Raw genomic sequence first — 20,205 nt, forward strand, 5'->3', positions numbered from 1 at the left:
AGTGCTTTTCATTCTTTAATTAATACAAACACAAAGAACTTCCTAAGAATCTAAAACATGAAATACACTAAGCTGTTTTAAAATGGTGCCAAAAATCACATGACTGATGAGCAACCAATAAAATTCCAATTAGCAGAAGGTGTTTTCTTAAAGAAACAGTGTTGTAGCTTGCAACAAAGTAACTATGCATACAGTTCAATTAACACATAGTTCATGTGGTGAATAATTAAAAATAGGTAAAGCTTCTGAGGTAATAGAAAAAACTTGATGTTGACAGATTCATTGAATCCAGGTGTTTTATTGTCTCTCCATTAAATCTGCCAAAATTATTCAAGGCATTCTAAAAGGACTTTAAAGTTCCCAGAGAAATTGTCATAGTTAACTGAGTCTAATACAAAAAAAAGAAAACTTTTTAAGGTCTAAACATGTCAAGGAGTGCTTAGCTAAAGCATTAGTATCATTTTTTTTGTGAAGGAGAGAGTTAGTTTATAGATTCTCTTTGATAGTCTTCTGATGGTCCTGCCAGTGTAAAACCTTGGACATGATGCACATGTTACCAAACAGACCACACACCTAGAGTCACAGTCATATCTCCTTTTCACTCATACATCTAGGTCTAAAGAAGGAATGAATGCATGAGATGCATTGCTGTTGCTTATGTAGTGGCATTCCTTGCACTTCCAATCTTTATAAGTGCCAGGAGTTGTAAGTGAAGATGGAGGATCAACAGTTGGATGTTCAAGAATTAACTTGATATTTTAAGTGAAAAGTGGATGATCGCGCAAAATGTTAGCCAACTCAGTATTACCCAAAATAATCTTCCAATTGCCCCTAAGCACTTCTCTGATTTGGGGCATGTAAGTAATAATAGGAAGGAGGGAAGGCTCCTCGGTAACAAATCACATTGTTCTGTTGGAAAGTAGGTGTGTCACAAACAGCCAGAGAAGAAACCGGAGAGATGTGGTGCAAGATAGGTCTAGCATGGCCATTTCTGAGCAACAGAACTTCAAGTTCAATTTTATTTAGCCTATCATACTGATAGCTTCTCTGCTGGAAAAAGAACTTCAAAATGGCCATCTCTTCTAGGAAGATTTGATTGTCAATGTCAACTTATTCAGCCGTATATATTGTCCATTAATGACTCCCCTCTTCATATGATAAGGATGCTGCCGGTCTCTGAGAAGGTACTGGTTCACAAAAGTGTGTTTGTGGAAGATCCTGCAAAGAAAAAAAAAACATGGACATTGTTAATAGAAAGAACTTGAGGAAGGAGGTATTCTCATTGACAATAAAGAAGAACTGGTCAAATGCTTCAGGGGTACCATTCCAAACAAAAATCACATCATCTATATACCTCTTGTAGAACACTAGCTTAATAAACCAGTGGTGAGTTTTCAAGTCTGCCTGTGCCTACCAGCTCATGACCAAATTGGTAAAAATAGATGCCACCCCTGCACCCATTACCACACCAGTGATCTGTTTGAAATACCTTCCTAAAAAGACAAAAAGATTGTTTGACCAAGATGATCTCCAGCATTGTGCGCACAGTGTTTATCAGACAATTATTGAAATATGTGAACCTGCTGAGGTTTCTTCTTACAAAGTTGATGCCAGTTTCCTGTTCAATGCAAGTGTGGAGTGATCCTGCATCTATAGATGCAAAAACCATCCCTTCTCAAACTTAGGTTATTCACTCAAAACTTCCAATAAATGCCTTGAATCATGAAGGTAAAACTCAGAAGCCTACACCAAAGGGTTTAAAAGATGGTCAAGGAAGATAGAAATAGTTTCAGTCTTATAATACCCTGTAGAGAAAATCTGTTGAAAGGAGGGTTATGCAAATCTTTGCGTACTTTAGAGATACCAAAAATTTTTAGCCATTTTTGTAAATTCAACTTGCCAAAACTCAGAGATGTCATGATCAATATTGCCTTGACTCAGAAGGTCAAAGAGCATGCTATTTATCTCCAAAAAAAATTTCTGAATTCTGTCAGTGCTCTCCTCTGTGTAACAACTTTGGTCACTAAGTAAACGAAAAATGGCTCGGTTATAATCACATGTATCCATAAGCACTATCATCCCACCCTTGTTTGCCTTCATAACCTGTAGATTCTTGTTTTCTTATAGATCCTTTAAGGCAGACTTATCTGCTACAATGAGATTATTGAACTTATGTTTAGGCACAAGCCTCTTCCTGAGCTCATCTTTGCAGAGGTCATGAAAGACTTGCAATGTATTGTGAAGGGTTGAATAATAAGTGCTTCTTTTGGTTGGTAAAATTTTTTTTGGACAAATGCAGAATGCCATGTAAAATATATTAAAAGTTTAACTTGCGGACATATAGCTTGAAGTTAACCAAGACAGTTGTGATGTTAGCTGACCTAGAAGGAATGACGGAGAAACCTTTTTTAGACAATTTTTGGAACCACTTGATTGACCACAGAAAGGAACCCATACAATTGATGTGAAATGCTGTCAAATAATAACAGTTCATGAAGAACAACCTTAATACTTCTGTATGCAGTGGATATTTCATTTAGGGAAACAACACTATAAGATTGGGTGTCTCCTAAGAAATTGCACATTTGTCCCTTATAATCCAGGTACCCCATAATTACTAAGCCACCACCTTTAATGGAGTGACCTTGTTTTAATTTTGTGTCCAGGTTTTTGGTGACTTTGAAATGTGGAAGATGGCCCCAGTGTTGCTACATTGAGAACAACTGTACTGGCCCCTTAATGGATATCATTATGAAATTTGCAAAAGAGGGCAAGCTACTCTGAAATGGTGGTATGCATTGCAGTCTGTACTCAATGTCAAGTGTTCTGTGTGTGTGGGCAAAACCAACAATGCCTTCAACAAAAGGATTTATCAGCATGTTTGTAGTATACAAAAGGCTGACAGCAAGAGTGCTCTTGCCAGGCATTCTCTATCCTGTGTAGGCTTTAAAAGATTTAAGTTGTTTATTTTGGAGCAAGTGCAACCAGATGCCTACACAGGGGACTGGAAGAACAAAGTATTGCATTTTGAAATGTTGTGGCAACTTAGATTAGATGCCACACACTTGCCAGGGATTAATGACAGTATTTCCATTTCCAGTGAACTAAAAATGAAGGCTTCCAATTTGTAAATAGTGTTATGTTATATTTACGGTTGCCATCCGCCCCATTGTCAGCAGGACACAAACAGGTTCAGCCTTCTCATCCCGTTTCCCACATTCGCAGACAGTGGGACTTTAAAAGTCCCGTTTTTCCACTTTTTGCACTCTTGAATTGCCGTTGCCGTGGAAAAGCAGAAAATACGTCCGTTTTTTCCACAGCAATGTGGCTATGTCACCAACCCAGACCTGCAGTTAGAGAGATTCCTTGCTAGGTCCGGGTGGTGTAATTCGAGCAGCAATTGGTTGCAGGGATTGGAGGGAGTGGGGATTCACCTCAAAGAGCCCAATAAAGGTCGCAGCTGTAGAGCAGTTTTGTCTTAGTGCTCTACAGCTGTGAAGGAAATGCTTAAAGTCTGAAACTTCCAATCCTAGTAGCTAAGAAGCCAGCCAGCCAACCAGCCAGCAAAGAAGCCAGCCAGCCAGCAAAGAAGCCAGCCAGCTAGCAAAGAAGCCAGACTGCAAAGGAGCCTGCTAGCCAGCCTGCAAGGGAGCCTGCTAGCCAGCCTGCAAGGGAGCCTGCCAGCCAGCAAGGGAGCCTGCTAGCCAGCCAGCCCAGACACTTGAGCAGACAAAGCCAGTCATCAAACTAGCCATTCCAGCAGGAAGAAAGCAAGCTAGCCCAGCAAAAACTGTGATAGTGGTAAGTACATAACATAATATTTTGTGGCTTTAGTTATTTAAAATGGGAATATTGTGCTTTATTTAAGTTTTTAATGTTTAAAGGTAGATGGGGATGTAGTATGCAGTATTTCAATCTGTGCAGTGGTTATTTTGAGATTTTTGAGTAGTAGTTTAAAATGGGAATATATTGTGGTTGATTTAAGTTTTTAATGTTTAGAGGTAGATGGGGGTGCAGTACGCAGTATTTAAATCTGTGCAGTGGTTTGTTTTGAGATTTTTGAGTTGTAGTTTTTAAAGTTATACAACCTGTATGTATATGTAATTGTTATTGTTCTTGGGAGTATGATTTGGAAGCATTACTTTTAAAAGGCTGAATATGGAAGTTTTGTTTATTTCTGGTGGGGGGGCAGTGAAAGGGAGCCATAATTGACTCTCCGGCTGACATATACATCCTCCAAAAGGGCCTTACTGAGATGGACACCTGGTGTCAAAGTCATGGCCTCAAGCTAAATGCCAGAAAATGCATAGTCATCCCATTTGAGAAAAACAAAACACCCACAAATTACCACATAGGTGGCAGCCCCTTTAATACAGAAGAGGTAATAAGAGATATGGGGAGCCAGGTAGATACTAATCTCTCCTTTGACAATCATATTGCCAAAGTAGTTAGGAAATCCTTCTATGTGGCCCATCTAATTACTAAAGGGTTCGCATCAAGAAATAAAGAGGTTATAGTGCCCCTTTACTCATCACTCATTAGACCCATCATAGAGTACAATGCCCCTTTTGGGATGTACCTCACAAGGCACTTCCAGCAGCTGGAAAGACCACAAAAGTACCTCACCAAGAGTATTACTGGCCTCAAACATATGTCCTATGCAGCTTGACTGAAAAAACACCGGCTGTACTCAGTGGCATATTGCTTACTCAGAGGTGATCTCTGCCTGACTTACAAAGTCATGTCCAACTCAGAATTGATGGAAATGCTCCACCTAAAGAAATCCAAGTCACTGTGAGCCATGCGTTCTAGTGAGCTAAACCTCACCACAACAATAACTAGAACATGCTGGAGGGATAGATTCCTGTCACAGAGACTCCGCATGCTTTGGAACAAAATCCCAAATTACATCAGGCAAAGCCCCTCACTAACACTCTTCAAGAAAAACCTTGATGAGTGGATGGGTAACAGAAAATACACCCCTGGGATCACTTCATTGGCTTTGCTTGACAGAGGATCAGTTAATTAATCAATGAGGTGGCGAAAGCCGACACACTCTGGCTAGGCTTATAAATGCCCTCGGGCAGACAGCCTAGTACCTACCTATGAACCTATAAACCTATAAATTTAGTGTGATGTATTTCCATTGTCGTAGCTTTTTCTGGGTATTTTCTGTTTGCAGATAGAAAATGTTCGAGCATAGTTTGCACTTTTTTGTGTGGAAATGTATGCAATTTAATGCTGTTTTCAGGAAGTTAGGATATACTGTTTGGGTAATTCTTTATGTTAGTTCTTGCAAGTCAATGTGTATGTGGTACAAGTCTACCTTTTGAGGAGGAATGTTAACAGTTAATGTAGTGCATTTATTATTGTAGTAGGTACATGTTGCCAACTTGCTGAAGCTGTTTCAAGATTGTTTTCATTTATACTTGTAAATGTGTGCATTTAATTTTTTATGCATTTTTAATAAGGTTAAAATGTCCTGCTTTGCTTGTAATGTGAATATGGGTGTGCTGCTTTTACTTGGGCCTGTTTATTGCATCGCTGTGCTGGATAAATTACTCTTAATTGCTATGTTTTGAGGTAAAAGGAGTCCATGGAGCCTGCTGTATATTGTAATTTATTTTACTTCTCTTTCAAGAAGTATTTTTAAAAGGTAAAATGTTTGCTGACTTTTTTCCTGTTATTTATTTATTTATTTTTTTGTGGATGCATGCTCAGAAGTTTTTATTTATTTTTTATTTTACATTTGTTGACCGGGCTAGGCTAGCTGGATATATGTCCATTTTCAGTAGAGGCCTGGGGAGAAAAGCTCCACAAAAAGATGGATTTATATAATCAAGAGTTGTTATACATTCATATCAGAAATATTATACAAAAGGAAGGTGTTACAAAAAAATGGTTCATAAGCATTACCAAGAAAAATACTTTGCAATACTTGAAATAAAAATGCAAGAAAATTTTTTTTTTTTTAAGGGTGAAAAGAGGTTGAGGGAATAGAAAGTTTAGTCAGGGTTTGTACAGGACAGAGATGTTGGGAATTAAGCGCAGTTTTTAGCTGCCTCTTGAAGGTACAAACAAAAATACTAAAAAAACCTAGAAAAGGTTTGAGGGGGTGAAAAAAAGGTAGAGGGAATAAAAGTTTAGTCAGGGTTTGTACAAGGACAGAGCCATTGAGAGTTAAGCAAAGTTTTTAGGTGCTTCTTGAAAGTGGGTAAAGAAGTAATAGCAGTGAGTTCACTTGGAAGCTTGTTCCAGAAAGGTCCAATACAGTTGGAGAACAAACAGTCCCCAGCTTTGTTGTTGGATTTATAGGGTGCCGCTAGTAGCTTTGTGGCGGAGTGCAAGGAAGATAGATTTTCATAAGGAGAAATAAGGGTACTAAGTACTGTGGTATTAGAAGGTTGATAGAAGATTTTGTGGGTGATGGTAAGTTGCTGTAGTCGTATTTGATTTTGTAATTCTAGCCAGCCTAGTTGTTTAAGATTTGAACAATGATGGGTTCGAAAAGAGGCTCCTGTGGCAAATCTTGTAATATTATTATATGATATTGCTAGTTTATTGAAATTAGATTTTGATAAGTTTGTAAAAATAGGTGAGGCATAAAGAAGGGTAGAGAGTAGGTGCGTTTGTGCTATAGTCCTTCTGGCTGAGGTAGTAAGGAAGGGTTTGAGTCTGTAGAGAGATCCAAGTTTTCTATTGACTGACTTGATGGTTAAGTTAATATGGGCATCGAAGTTGAGATTATGGTCTATTGTGACACCTAAAAGTTTGGTAGTAGAGTCAGGGGATATTGTTGTGCCATTGTTAGAAATTATATCGAAGGTAAAGGTCGAAGATTTCTGTGATGGTGTAAAAAGTAATAATTTAGTCTTTTTGGGATTCAGTAAGAGGCAATGCTGAAAGAACCAGTTTTCCGCTGCTATGAAGACTTGTTGTGTAGTGGTCTGAAGCTTAATTGGGGAGGATGCTGAACATATCAGTGTTGAGTCATCAGCATATTGTATACATATGGATTGAGGAAGGGACATATTTAGATTGTTAATAAAAATAGAAAAGAGGAGAGGTCCTAGTATTGAGCCTTGTGGCACTCCTATTGTGATGGGAAGAAGAGATGAAATGTGATTATCCCAAAGAACTGCTTGTTGTCTATTTTCTAAGTAGGAATTAAACCACTGGATAGCTTGAGTGTCCAAGGCAAATGATTTGAGAATGTTTAGTAAGAGGGAATGGTTGACCATATCAAAGGCCTTAGAGAGGTCTAAGAATAGCGCTGAGGACAGCAGGTTGTTGTTCCGATTTTTATTAATATGGTCTGTGAAAGACAAGAGTGCTGTAGTAGTGCTGTGATAGGGTCTGAAACCGTGTTGGCAGTCTGCTAGAAGATTGTTTTGGAGAAGATGGTCAAGTAGTTGATGATGTATACATCTTTCCAAGATTTTAGCTAATGGAGAAAGTAAGGCTATGGGACGGAAGTTGGAGAGCTCGAAAGAGTTACCGCCCTTATGTAGAGGAATGATATGAGAAACTTTCCAGAGGGTTGGAATAAAGCCTTCAGTTATGGTTCGATTAATTAATATGGAGAAAGGAAGGGCAATTACTTTGGCTGCAATTTGTAGGTATTCAGCTGGGAGAAGGTCAGCTGGGGGGAGTACATGGTTTGTGTTTTGTAAGAAGAGTAAAGATAAGATCTGTTGAAACTGGTTGCAGTTTGAAAGAGGGGGGATTTTTGTTGAGGGAATAAGGTGCTTGCGTGGACTGTGGAGATAAAGTTGAAGCAAGAGAGGTGACAGTGTCTGAGAAAAATTTGTTGAAAGTATCAGCAATTTGGTTAGGCGTGTTCTGAGTGAGGTTAGAAGGAGTGGGTGTTTTAGAGTTACCCGGATGTAGTAGTTTATTGATACTTGACCAGAATTTCTGGGGGGGTTGGTGTTGGGTATGTTGGAAATTCCAATAATATTTTTTTTTATCAAGGAATATAAGTTTCTTTGTTGCATTCCTCAGTTGTTTAAAGGTTTGGTGGTCTGATGGGTTTTTAGTACTATGCCCTTTGGCCCAGGTTCTATTTCTATGTAACATTTCTTGTTTGGTTTCTCTTGTTAGCCAAGAAGCAGGCTTTGCTTTGGTTTTAATTAATCTAGTAGGGGCATGGAGGTTGAGGATTTGAAGGAATTTGTTGTTAAAGTATGAGATTGCTTCGTCGAGAGGTAAGTATTTTAGGGGAGACCAATTACAAGCTTAGAGTTCTAATTGGAAGTTAGTTTGGTTGAAATTGCTTTTGTTCCTGGTAGTTCTAACTTGAGTATTATTGGAGATAGGGTTGTTTTGTCTGGTGATAAAAGTGGTTAAATGGTCACTGATATTATTAGGTAGTGTGCCTGTAGTATAAATCATAGGGTTGCTATTAACTAAAATCCAGTCCAGGGTACTTTGTTTGGAGCTGGTTTTGTTTATTCGAGTGGGGACTGTAATGGTTTGGATAAAGCCATAGAGGTTTATGTGAGAGGTGGGGTTTTGGGAGATGCAAGAATTCCAATCGATATTAAAGTCACCTAGAAGTATAGTTTCCTGAGGGAAGGAGTTTGAGAGCCAGTACAGTATGTTTTCAAGGGTATTAATATTGTTACCTGGGGGTATATAACAACAAATGATATAAATGGATTTATAAGTATTAATTTGTAGTTTGGTGATTAAGATATCACTATTGTTTTGTAAGGGTGGTTTTGTATCTAGTAAGGTAACCAGTAGTTCAGTTTTGTAAAGTATAGCTACACCTCCGCCCTTTTTGGTGTGTCGGTCAAGTCTAATGATGTTATATCCTGGAGGTAGTATGTCATTATCCTTGGTATCTGCTTTTAGCCAGGTTTCAGTTAGACATAGGATATCGATGGAATATAGGTCAAGAAGGGCATGCATTTGTGTTGTTTTATTGTTTAGGCTGCGAATATTTAGGTGGGCTATATGGAGAGAGTTCTGATTGGGGGTAGGAATTATATAATTAGCTTGGTTTACTATGGGGATGGTAGGGTGGTGATTATTTGGGCCTGGATTGGGATGAATGTTGCCATACAGGAATAATAGCTACTGCTGACTATGTAGGTATTTGGAAAGTTTGGAAGAAATTGAAAAAGGTTTCTTGTTAAGAAAAATGTTGATATGAGTTGATCTATGGTAATGAGGCATGAGGTAGGAAGATGATGAAGTTATATTGATGTGTGGTTGTGAGATGTAGTGAGAGTGTAAAGTAGTTTGTTTTAGTGCTAGTTGAGATTCAGATAAGTTTGTGTTTTCATAGAAGCTAAGGGAGTAAGCAATGAGAAGAGTGTTTAGGAGTAGGAAGGAGGAGAGTAGGATGTTATTTTTAGAAATGTGTGGGTTATACATAGTGAGTGAAGGTGAATACAAAGAGACAGTGAGTAGATAGGTATAATGGTGGGTAGTTAATGGTGAGTATTTGATTTAAAAGAGGGAGTTATTTAGAGGAGGAACAGATAGGAATATTAAAGAGTGGGCGGAATTGCAAAAATGCCTTAATTATAAGGGTATAGTTATAGGTGGATGGAGTAGGGGGTAGGGCTATTGAGCTATAAGTGTAGGACCCCTGGGGGTGGTTGGGAATTGGGGGTAGGGTAGGGGAGCGGAGTGAGCCCGCAGGGCAAACGGAGCAGGTAGAACAAAGGAGAAGGTGAGCCAGAAGAAAAAAGACAGTCCGTTTGTTTGGGATCACTACCAGGGTCAGGTAAGCTATCCTACCACCTGAACTCCCCTCTCTCACCTTTACACTCTCCTATTTCTCCCCATCTATACCCAATAACACAACTTTTAACCTTCTCATTCAAGGTTTTCTCCTCACAGAATAACCCTATCCCCATAGTAACTAAACACCCCTTGACCATCACAACAGATCCAAATTGTTATCCTACTCTACTCAATTACCTTCCTAACCCAATCTTTCATCTCATTAACTGCCTTCTATCTGGTGACATCCATCCAAACCCTGGCCCCTCCACCTCTCCTTCCTCACACAGGCCTATATTATTTACTTCTCTAAACTCACAAAGTATTGTCAATAAAGTCCCTACCCTCCATGCATGGCTCACATATAACAAACCTGACATACTCTCTATCTCAGAAACATGGTTAAAACCCTCTATAAAAGACTCTGAAATAACTCCACCCAGCTATTCTATCATTAGAAAAGACAGGACCCAGAAAAAAGGCGGTGGAGTTGCTCTCCTATATTCTTCTTCCCTGCTAGTTACCCCCTATAACAAACCTACTCCAAAGTTCAACAACGCTGAAGTACTCCTCAGCCTCCTACAAGTTAATAAGCACAAACACATCTGTCTAGCATCCCTCTACATTCCCCCAGGTGACAACATTTCCACACTTGAAAACATCCTCTCATGGCTCTCAAACAATATCAGTAATGAAACCATAATCTTAGGAGATGTAAACATCGACTGGGCCTCCATCCAGTCTTCGACCAACCCTCTTAATATCAACCTATATAACTTCTCCCAACTAATCAACACAATAACACACCCATCAAAAAACCCCTCTTGTGGCACCATCCTTGACTGGATTCTAGTGTCACATCCCCACTATTTCTCAGACAGTGGTACTCTTCCCAACCCCCTTGATGATCACTTGCCTATTTTCACCCGCCGACTCCCCTGTATCTCTGCATACCTCCATAACTACATCACTACCAATGACAAAAAACTTTAACCCATCAACCTTCATATATTCTCTGAAAGCAATTAACTGGAATAACCTAAAGACACTACCCCTAGAAGATGCAGTTACTCACTTCAACTCCACTTTCTTAGAAATACTTGATTCCCAAGCCCCACTAAGAACAAAAAGAATAAAAACAAATTCTGCCCCCTGGTTAACCAAGACCACACTATCAAGCATGCGCCTTAGAGATAAAGCTTGGGGACTCTATCTTAGAAATAAAACCCCAGAACAACACATTATGCATAAAATCCTCGTAATAAAGTAAAAAGCTTATAATCTCTGATAGACAAAATATTTCTTCACACTCCAAAACAACAACAAAACTAACCTCAAAGATTCTGGAAGGGATCTCTACCCTCCTTAACCCCAGCAAGCCACACACCCAACCCCAGACCCAAATAGCAGACTTAGATCTAGCTACACAGTTCAACTCCTTTTTCATTGACTCTATTAGCAAACTCACATCCTCCTTCACATGCCCTCCTCATCATCTAATTCATCCCCACCCTCTCCACAAACAACCCTCCTTACTACCTCTGTCTCCTCATTCTCATCATCTCACTGTCTATCTTCCACCTCATCCACTACTCAAACCCCTCTTAGCCCACATTTTCCTCAAATCCTCTCTCCACTCCTCTCTATTCTCATTTAAACCTATACCCACTTCCACCATAAAAACTTCTTCAGAAACTGAAGCCATGCACCAATGCTCCGGACAATATCCTCTTACTTCCTAAGTATAGCCATGAAGCAATTGCCTATCCCATTAGCATTCTAATTAACCGCTCCATCCATGAATGCACAGTGCCTCTATTGTGGAAGCAAGCTTTATCATCCCTCCATAAAGGAGGTAACAATTGCAACATCAATAACTTCCGCCCTATTGCTATCCTGTCCCCATATCTAAAATTCTGGAAAAGTGCATCCAGCTTCAACTCCTTCCACATCTCTTAGATAACAACCTTTGAACCCCTACACAACACGGATTCAGGCCAAATCATAGTACCATGACAGCCCTCCTGTCCTTTCTTGAGATTGTTAACAGAGCATGATCGCAGCCACATTGTCTCTACCCTATTACTTGACCTCTCCAAAGCCTTCGACACTATCTCACACAGCCTACTCTTATCCAAACTGTCACAACTTAACCTCTCTCCCTCCTCCATAAATTGGTTCTCTAGTTATTTATCTAACAGATACCAAGCTGTAATATGGAAGAAGGCCACTTCCTCTTTCCTTAGTACCCCCACTGGAGTTCCCCAAGGATCTATTCTTGGTCCCCTCCTCTTTAATATATTCATAAATGATTTCTACAAATCTATTCCATTTGCTAATATCATCCAATACGCAGATGATTCTACCATTATCTGCTCTGCCACCTCTTCCTCTTCACTCCAAAAACTCACTCAGGAAGCTTTCTCAATTACTGAAGATTGGATGAAAACAAATCACTTAGCTCTCAATGCCTCCAAAACAAAAATAATGGTATTTACCCCCTCCAAATCCACTTCCTTTGACATAAACTCTTTCTCTATTACCAGCCAAAACAACTCACCCTTGGAATTGGTATCTGAAGCTAAGCTACTAGGTGTTCAAATCGACAACCGGCTTAATTTCAACTCTCATCTACAACTTAATATTAAAAAAACTCATCAAAAACTAGGTATGCTTTACCGTCAGAATCAGTATCTTACTAGCTCCTCCAAAATCACTCTCGCCTCCACCTTTCTCATCCCCTCTCTTCTCTATGGGGCTCCATTATTGACTAATCTTCAGATCTCACTAAAAAAACAGCTTTCCTCCTGCTATAACAAAATTGCCAAATTCGCAAATAGCCACAGATCCTCCTCCCACCACTGTTTCTCTCTCCAAAAACTAAATTGGCTCGAACTATCTAATCATCTCATCTATATACAGCTGACTTTAGCTCATAAGCTCATTCTCAACCCCTCTCTTTGTCCCTCCCTGTCTTCTGCCTTTAAAATGCACCTACCAAATAGAGTCTTAAGGTCCAACAATCAAAACCTACTGGAAATTCATAAACCATCTTATCCCCCAGGTAAACACTTACTATCCTGTAACCTTTCCCGTCTCTGGAACTCACTCCCACCATCCATTCATACCACCTCTAACCACTACATGTTCAAAAAGTATCTTCACACACATCTAAGTTCCCAATGGGATTGCTCTTGCTCCCACCCCTCATAAATATATGACATCCTTACCACCATTATGCTTACGATACCAAACTTTTACCTAACAAAGCTTGTGTTCCCTCAGTATCCACTCTATAAGGTACTTTTATGTTCCTTCTGCAAAACTCCTCTGTTATGTATTTCACATTACTTCCAAGCTCATTACTTCACATTAATCCTCATTGTTTGTATTGTTCTGAATGTTCTTGAATTTTGAGCTTAAATGTTTTATCTACCACTTTTGTATAAATATTAGCAATCTTGTGTATGAACCTAATTTTGTGTGTGCTGGAGCTTCTCTCCCCAGGACTTTTATCTACCATTTTGTATAAATATTTAGCAATCTTGTGTATGTACCTAATTTTGACTGTACTGGAGCTTTTCTCCCCAGGACTCCATTGAAAACGGGTTCTTTTTGGCCCAATGGACTATCCTGGTAAACCAACTGCAAATAAATAAATAAATAAATAAAATAAATGTATATAGGTAGAACAGAGAAGAGAGACTTATAGGGAATTAAGAGGGTGCAGACAGAGTTAAAGTATTGGAGAGATAAAGAATAACTAGAAATACGGGGGTCAAAGTGGGGAGGGCGGGAGGGGCTAATCAGGTAATGTAGCCTAAACTAGTTGTATGATGAGAGAACTGAGTAGGAAAAAAATGTTCCTTAATTTTAGTGGGATTGGGAGAGCAGGGTTAAGGAGAAAGCCTCAGGAGGGAACAATAACACTACAAGGGAATAATTACAAGAACCTAGCTAGAATGTTTCTCTATGTGAGGGAATTCCGAATAGGGAATGAAGAAAGTCCTACACTGCAATCTAGTGGCCTTGGTTAGGAATTACTACCCTAGTTTGTAAGGGTACTAGAAAAACGGGCACAGGTTAAAAAGGTGGGCAGGAGAAAAATAAGATAGTTAGGACTCTGGCACGCTGCTGGTGGACTCGAGGCATAGCCTTATCCTAGGACAATATACCACCAACAAGTGGCTCAATAAAACTCATTAAGTAGACAGGAGCAATAGGAAGTACATACATGCAGCAGTCCTTAGGGACGGTGCTGTATAGGGTTCCGTGAAGGAACTGGTATTCCACTTAAGCTTGAGGAGCTTCAAAAGGAGGGTAGTCCACTGGGCAGGTGGTCGCAACTGGAGAGGACTAGGAAATAGTCCAGTGGATGAGATGCAGCACTCCTTAGGGAAGGTGCTGTATAGGGTTCCGTGAAGGAACTGGTATTCCACTTAAGCTTGAGGAGCTTCAAAAGGAGGGTAGTCCGCTAGGCAGGTGGTCGCAACCGGAGAGGACTAGGAAATAGTCCAGTGGATGAGATGCAGACGTCCTTAGGGAAGGTGCTGTATAGGGTTCCGTGAAGGAACTGGTATTCCACTTAAGCTTGAGGAGCTTGAGGAGCTTCAAAAGTTAATGCAGTGTATATGAGATTGTGCTAAACCATGTCATTGTCACAGGGTAGTTTGCTTTTATAAGTAGCAATGTTTGTATTTTGTATTTTAGTGATGTCTTCAATAAACTTGCAAGGCACTGTTTTCATTATAATCCGATTACGATCAGTGCTGCTGTTGGGCATGTTCATTAATAGATTATTGCACTGTGTAAATTAGTGCCATACATTTCTTTTAACTGGTGTGGTCAAAAGCTCAATCAGGTCTATGGTATCCGCTGTGCATTCTCATTCATTTTAGTGTTGTTTTGGTTCAGTGAAAATGTGGTTACCTTTTTTATCTTGAGGGGTGGGGTGAGGTGGGGGGCATGTTCGGTGGCAAAAATAATGCATTTCATTTTCGGCGAGCTGTGATAATGTTAGTTTTCAATGGCAAAATGCCACCTACATTACCTCATTTACTATTGGACCATTTTCAAGCTGCTTGTAATGTTAACTCTTTTCTGCTCCATTCCTCAGTTCTTTCACATACCAATGTTTTTCAAGCCATTTTTTTGACTGCCACTGTTTTTCAAGCCAGTTTTTTTGAGTGCCACTATTTTTCAAGGAATTTTTGAGTGCCACTGTTTTTCAAGCCAGTTTTTTTGAGTGCCACTGTTTTTCAAGCCAGTTTTTTTGCATGACAGTGTTTGTCAAGCCAGCTCTTTCAAGTGCCGATGTTTTTCAAGCCAGTTCTTTCAAGTGACAATGTTTTTTATGCAAGTTCTTTTGCGTGCCAGTGTTTTTTGAGCCAGTTCATTTGTGTGCCAATGTTTTTCGAGCCAGTTCTTTCATGTGCCAGTGTTTTTTGAGCCAGTTCATTTGTGCTGTGCAGCAGTATGTTACTGCACCCTACTAACACAGTTTTGGTAAATATGTTGTGTATCAGGCAGCAGTATGTTACTGCACCCAGTAACACAGTTTTGGTAACTATGTTGCATATCAGGCTGCAGTATGTTACTGCACCTACTAACACAGTTTTGATAACTATGTTGCATAACAGGTAGCAGTATGTTACTGCACCCACTAACACAGTTTTGATAACTATGTTGCTTATCAGGCAGCAGTATGTTACTGCACCCTACAGTTTTGGTAACTATGTTGCATATCAAGCAACTGTATGTTATTGTACCCTACAGTTTTGGTAACTATGTTGCATATCAGGCAGCAGTATGTTACTGCACCCACTAACACAGTTTTGGTAACTATGTTGCATATCAGGCAGCAGTCTGTTACTGCACCTTACTAACACAGTTTTGGTAACTTTGTTGCATATCAGGCAGCAGTATGTAACTGCACCCACTAATACAGTTTTGTTAACTATGTTGCATATCAGGCAGCAGTATGTTACTGCACCCACTAACACAGTTTTGCCAACTATGTTGCTTATCAGGCAGCAGTATGTTACTGCACCCACTTACACAGTTTTGGTAACTATGTTGCATATCAGGCAGCAGTATGTTACTGCACCCACTAACACAGTTTTGGTAACTATGTTGCATATCAGGCAGCAGTATGTTACTGCACCCACTAACACAGTTTTGGTAACTATGTTGCATATCAGGCAGCAGTATGTTACTGCACCCACTAACACAGTTTTGATAACTATGTTGCATATCAGGCAGCAGTATGTTACTGCACCCACTAACACAGTTTTGGTAACTATGTTGCATATCAGGCAGCTGTATGTTACTGCACCCACTAACACAGTTTTGGTAACTATGTTGCATATCAGGCAGCAGTATGTTACTGCATCCACTAACACAGTTTTGGTAACTATGTTGCATATCAGACAGCAGTATGTTACTGCACCCACTAACACAGTTTTGGTAACTATGTTGCATATCAGACAGCAGTATGTTACTGCTCCCACTAACACAGTTATGGTAACTATGTTGCATATCAGGCAGCAGTATGTTACTGCACCTACTAACACAGTTTTGGTAACTATGTTGCATATCAGGCAGCAGTATGTTACTGCACCCTCTAACACAGTTTTGGTAACTATGTTGCATATCAGACAACAGTATGTTACTGCACCCTCTAACACAGTTTTGGTAACTATGTTGCATATCAGGGAGCAGTATGTTACTGCACCCACTAACACAGTTTTGGTAACTATGTTGCATATCAGGCAACAGTATGCTAGTGCACCCACTAACACAGTTTTGGTAACTATGCTGCATATTAGACAGCAGTATGTTACTGCACCCATTAACACAGTTTTGGTAACTATGTTGCATATCAGGCAGCAGTATGTTACTGCACCCACTAACACAGTTTTGGTAACAATGTTGCATATCAGGCAGCAATATGTTACTACACGTACAAACACAGTTTTGGTAAGTATGTTGCATATCAAGCAGCAGTATGTCACTGCACCCACTAACACAGTTTTGGTAACTATGTTGCATATCAGACAGCAATATGTTACTACACCCACTAGCACAGTTTTGGTAACTATGTTGCATATCAGACAGCAGTATGTTACTGCACCCACTAACACAGTTTTGGTAACTATGTTGCATATCAGACAGCAGTATGTTACTGCACCCACTAACACAGTTTTGGTAACTATGTTGCATATCAGACAGCAGTATGTTACTGCACCCACTAACACAGTTTTGGTAACTATGTTGCATATAAGGCAGCAGTATGTTACTGCACCCACTAACACAGTTTTGGTAATTATGTTGCATATCAGACAGCAGTATGTTGCTGCACCCACTAACACAGTTTTGGTAACTATGTTGCATATCAGACAGCAGTATGTTACTGCACCCTCTAACACAGTTTTGGTAACTATTTTGCATATCAGGGAGCAGTATGTTACTGCACCCACTAACACAGTTTTGGTAACTATGTTGCATATCAGGCAACAGTATGTTAGTGCACCCACTAACACAGTTTTGGTAACTATGTTGCATATCAGACAGCAGTATGTTACTGCACCCACTAACACAGTTTTGGTAACTATGTTGCATATCAGACAGCAGTATGTTTCCTCACCCACTAACACAGTTTTGGTAACTATGTTGCATATCAGACAGCAGTATGTTACTGCACCCACTAACACAGTTTTGGTAACTATGTTGCATATCAGACAGCAGTATGTTACTGCACCAACTAACACAGTTTTGGTAACTATTTTGCATATCAGGCAGCAGTATGTTACTGCACCCACTAACACAGTTTTGGTAACTATGTTGCATATCTGGCAGCAGTATGTTACTGCACCCACTAACACAGTTTTGCTAACTATGTTGCATATCAGGCAGCAGTATGTTACTGCATCCACTAACACAGTTTTGGTAACTATGTTGCATATCAGGCAGCAGTATGTTACTGCACCCACTAACACAGTTTTGGTATGTATGTTGAGTATCAGGCAGCAGTATGTTTCTGCACCCACTAACACAGATTTGGTAACTATGTTAAATATCAGACAGCAGTATGTTACTGCACCCACTAACACAGATTTGGTAACTATGTTGCATATCAGACAGCAGTATGTTACTGCTCCCACTAACACAGTTTTGGTAACTATGTTGCATATCAGGCAGCAGTATGTTACTGCACCCACTAACACAGTTTTGGTAACTATGTTGCATATCAGGCAGCAGTATGTTGCTGCACCCACTAACACAGTTTTGGTAACTATATTGCATATCAGACAGCAGTATGTTACTGCACCCACTAACACAGTTTTGGTAACTATGTTGCATATCAGGCAGCAGTATGTTACTGCACCCACTATCACAGTTTTGGTAACCATGTTGCATATCAGAGAGCAGTATGTTACTGCACCCACTAACACAGTTTTGGTAACTATGTTGCATATCAGACAGCAGTATGTTACTGCACCCACTAACACAGTTTTGGTAACTATGTTGCATATCAGACAGCAGTATGTTACTGCACCCACTAACACAGTTTTGGTAACTATGTTGCATATCAGGCAGCAGTATGTTTCTGCACCTACTAACACAGTTTTGGTAACTATGTTGCATATCAGGTAAGTACAGATTCAAGCATGATGAGATCAGCAGCTTCATCACAGCCAGCCAGCAACAAGAGAATGTGCAAGTGGCAGGATGTTTGGAAAAAGAATTCTACTGGATCGAGAGATGCAGTGATGTCAAAGCATTCTGCAGGTACTGCAAGAGAGATTTTGAAGTGACCCACGGTGGAAAAAAATGATGTTGCATGACATGAGGCAACTGAACAACATAAGGCTTCTATTCTTCAAGCTAAATCCACTCACCTGATGACAAAGTGGGCAAGGAATGCAAACCTTGAGGGACCAGAACTTAGGATCATTGCAGCAGAATCCTCTGAGGTGTTCCCTGCTGTTACAATACAAGGTAAATGTATGACCCACTATTAATGTAGCGGCTAGTAAATAAGCCAAATTAGAGTCAAAAGTCAAGCCGCAACTCCACAGCTGAAATCAGTATTCAAACAACTCAAGCTTTTCTTCAAAAAACTTTATATATTCTTTAAAAGTAATCCACAAACACAAGGCAATATACATACCTTATGGTCCTATTGTGTTTTTCAAAGTGTCTTTCAAAGTATAGCACACAAACCTTTCGGTCCAAATTGGTTCTCCAAATAAATTAGCAAGTTACTAAAGGAAACTTTGATGCCACAATAACTTCTTGTCAAAATCCAAAAAATAAAACATTTGCTTGAAAGTTTAAAAAGTCACGTATTGAAGAACACTTGGTGTACAAAGTGCAAGGCATATGACACTGTAAAATCCTAAACTATATAACTTCTCCTCAGAAAGATGTAACACGAAGCTAAAAAGCTTTTCAAAGTTTAAATGGCTCCGCATTAGTCAAGCGCTATCAAAGCGTGAAGCACTTTGAACACCTTAACTGGTAATCCTTCCTAGATTAGATGAGCGCTCTTCAAAAAGATATAACACAAAGCCTTACGCTTTTCGGAGTTTGAATAATTCTGCATTGGTTAATGCTTTCAGAGTGTAAGGCACAACAAGCACTTTAACTAGTAGAGTCTTCTAAACAGCAAACAGAGTTCTCAACGCCAATATGTCAAATGAAAAATTTCCACAGTATAAATGGGACAAAAAGCTTGAAAGTCCCAAATAGCACAATAACGCTAACAGAGCATGTAGCACTGCAGATACCTGGATGGATAAACCATCAGTACTAAACAGTCCTGGAAAAATTAATGCTTTTCAAAAAGATATAACACAAAGCCTTGAGTTTTTCGTAGTTTAGAGGCTCCACATTGATTAGCGTTTCCAGAGCGTAAGGCACTACAACACCTTAACCGGTAGAGTTTTCTAAGCAGCAAACAGAGTTCTCAGTGTCAGTTATCAAATGTATAAAATCTTCCACAGTATAGATATGACAAAAAAGATTTAAAAGTCCCAAAATACCACGATAAGCGTTTTCGGTAAAAACCTTCAGATCGTATCAGATAGGGACTCCATTTCTTTATTTATTAAGAGGCTTAGCCAATGATCATAGAGAAAACAGACAACACCCTTTTTGAAACAAGAACAGTAGTGACCAATGATTTCATTCACTGAGGTACACACCTTCATATTCACATAATAGTAGGTCTTCTAGTTTTCAGGATTGGTTTTAAGGGAATAACAGCATTCAGTCCCGGAGGGCAATCTGCTCATAAATTTATTATCCATTTCATTTCACTTACTTCAGTTTTAGTTGTCATGTCACCTTGTTTTATCCCTTCATGAATTTTATCAATAGCCTTAAAAACAAAGCTGTGGTTTGGAAACTTAGCAACATGTACCGCTAAGGCGTTATGTACATCTCCTTTATGTATGTCATGCA

At 39.5% G+C, this 20,205-nt stretch overlaps 1 long non-coding RNA gene across 1 annotated transcript in view; it reads right to left on the minus strand.

Moving 5' to 3' along the window:
• Positions 1 to 282: 282 nt before the first annotated feature.
• The window catches only part of LOC122813833, a 116,312-nt gene continuing 96,389 nt past the window's right edge, over positions 283 to 20,205 (minus strand). The window contains exon 2 of the long non-coding RNA XR_006366736.1: positions 283 to 1,218. This is a non-coding gene — a long non-coding RNA (uncharacterized LOC122813833). The remainder of the gene's footprint in view (positions 1,219 to 20,205) is intronic.

Source organism: Protopterus annectens, chromosome 1.part1 (genome assembly GCF_019279795.1).
Source record: "Protopterus annectens isolate FY-2018-M chromosome 1.part1, PAN1.0, whole genome shotgun sequence".
Lineage (NCBI taxonomy): Eukaryota > Metazoa > Chordata > Ceratodontiformes > Protopteridae > Protopterus > Protopterus annectens.